This window comes from Limulus polyphemus, unplaced genomic scaffold (genome assembly GCF_000517525.1).
Source record: "Limulus polyphemus unplaced genomic scaffold, Limulus_polyphemus-2.1.2 Scaffold853, whole genome shotgun sequence".
Taxonomy (NCBI): domain Eukaryota; kingdom Metazoa; phylum Arthropoda; class Merostomata; order Xiphosura; family Limulidae; genus Limulus; species Limulus polyphemus.
Window position 1 is genome coordinate 340836 of NW_013666463.1, and position 2233 is coordinate 343068.

Sequence of the window (2233 nt, forward strand, 5' to 3'; positions counted from 1 at the left end):
AGATGCTAGAGAAATAGAAACATAAGTTTGTTGGTTGTTTCTCTAGCATCTCTGAAGAAGTATTGATTTTTATCTCGGTTGAAGGTACTTTTCAAATGTACTTGTTCATTTGTAGTGAACGTCATGAAGTCAAAGTAGGAAGTTTTAGTTATATTAAAACTACTTAAGCCAAATTCTTATTATAAAAAACAGATTCTCGAGCACTATTTTCCTTTGAAATTTGAAAGAACAGATAAATCATACTGTGTATACGTCAGTGTCAAAGTAAAAGTTTCCTAAATTTCGAATGAAGAAGAATATCTGTGTGTTATAACATCGCAATGAAACTGGTTGTAATTTAAACCTTGTGATTATCCATTGTCTCTGTACGTCTTTCCAGTTATAAAATAGCATAATAACATTTTAACTATACCCTGTTTATTACACGAAGCTTTTGTTCTTGTATAATTTAAAACAAGTAAAATATGTAATTTAAATTATTATTAGATGATTTACTGTGATCATGGACATATTATTACTAATTGTTATGCTCCGTCAACTCAGGCTTTCTGCACTCTTATAAAGGAGTAACATAAATAGTTTATATTCTAAATGCTGTGATTCAGAGCCTGGCATGGCCTGGTGGTGAGGGCATTCGACTTGCAATCTGAAGGTCGCAGGCTTGAATCCCGTCCTAGAACATGCTCGCCGTTCAGCCTTGGGGTGTTATAATATGACGGTCAATCCCACTATTCGTTGGTTAAGAGTAGCCCAAGAGTTGGCGGTGGGTGGTATTGATTAAGTGCTTTCTCTCTAGTCTAACATTTAAAATTAAGGACGGCTAGCGCAGATAAATAACCTTACGCGAAATTTAAAGCAAAAATAAAACCTGTGATTCAGCTGTACTGATGAGATCTAGCATTGTGCGAAAGGCCTCATCGGCCGCATCATACAACAACTAAGATATAGCTCTAATGTTATGATACATCATTCTTACTGAAACCTATAGCTGGGCTAATTAATAAAAAGGGATTTAATTTAGTACCTCTCCTGTCATGATATAATATCATACATATTACTAGTGGTTGTCCACGTGCTATAGGCGCTCCATTCACCAAACTTGAAAACATATTTTACACTAACATGAAAGAGGGTGTTAAATATTCTAATATACACATATTATGAACTAGTCATGCGACCAGTGTCAGACGGTTTAAATTGACCAGCAGTTAGACAAATTTTCCATTTGAGAAATTTTATTTATGGCATTGCCTCCAGTCATAACATTAAAAACCGGGTTTCAATATCTGTGGTGGGCAGAGCACAGACAGCCTATTGTGAACAAACCAACAAATTTATGGCACTCTCTACTGGCAGGATATCAAACTTTATGGTATTTTTTTAATGTTGTTTTCAGGAGACTTATCTGATTAAAATGGAGCATTATGAATAATTAATCACAAATAAATTTTCTTTTTTTCAAATAGAAGTTTATTGTCTTAAAAATTGACACGATTTTCAACAACCCCTACAGATCCACGAGACAAGAAGAAAGGGTGTATTCTGGAAAACATTGAATGAAAAGGGTGAAATTTTTATGTATTAAATATTTTACGTGGCTCACCTGTTACAAGTTTTATTAAGAAAATAACGAAAACATAAAAATAAAAAAACATCGAACAATAGCATAATTTAAGGCTAAAGGCCTTAGTTAATTAAACATGTCAAAGTCCTAAGCTTTCTGATGGTAAATAGAAAAGTCGTGTATTATATACTGTCATCAACGTATCGTACCTGTGAAAGAAAAACACAAAATCCGAAATTTTTTTATTAGCCAGCCTCTCGGTTGCTTTGTTGGTTAACTTATGTTTCTACAACCTTCTACTGGTTAATAAAAGTCGTAATTTCTGTTTACGTGTTCTGAACATCGCAGCTGATTTCGTGGATGGAGGGGGAGTGACACAGATGTTTACAAAGTATTTTCGTTTTACTGCAACAGTCTTAGTAGAAACTGTGTAAGTATGGACCGATTTTTTCTAATGTGACGTTTAAGTATGCTATTATTTTCAACCTTCTACTGGTTAATAAAAGTCGTAATTTCTGTTTACGTGTTCTGAACATCGCAGCTGATTTCGTGGATGGAGGGGGAGTGTCACAGATGTTTACAAAGTATTTTCGTTTTACTGCAACAGTCTTAGTAGAAACTGTGTAAGTATGGACCGATTTTTTTCTAATGTGACGTGTAAGTATGCTA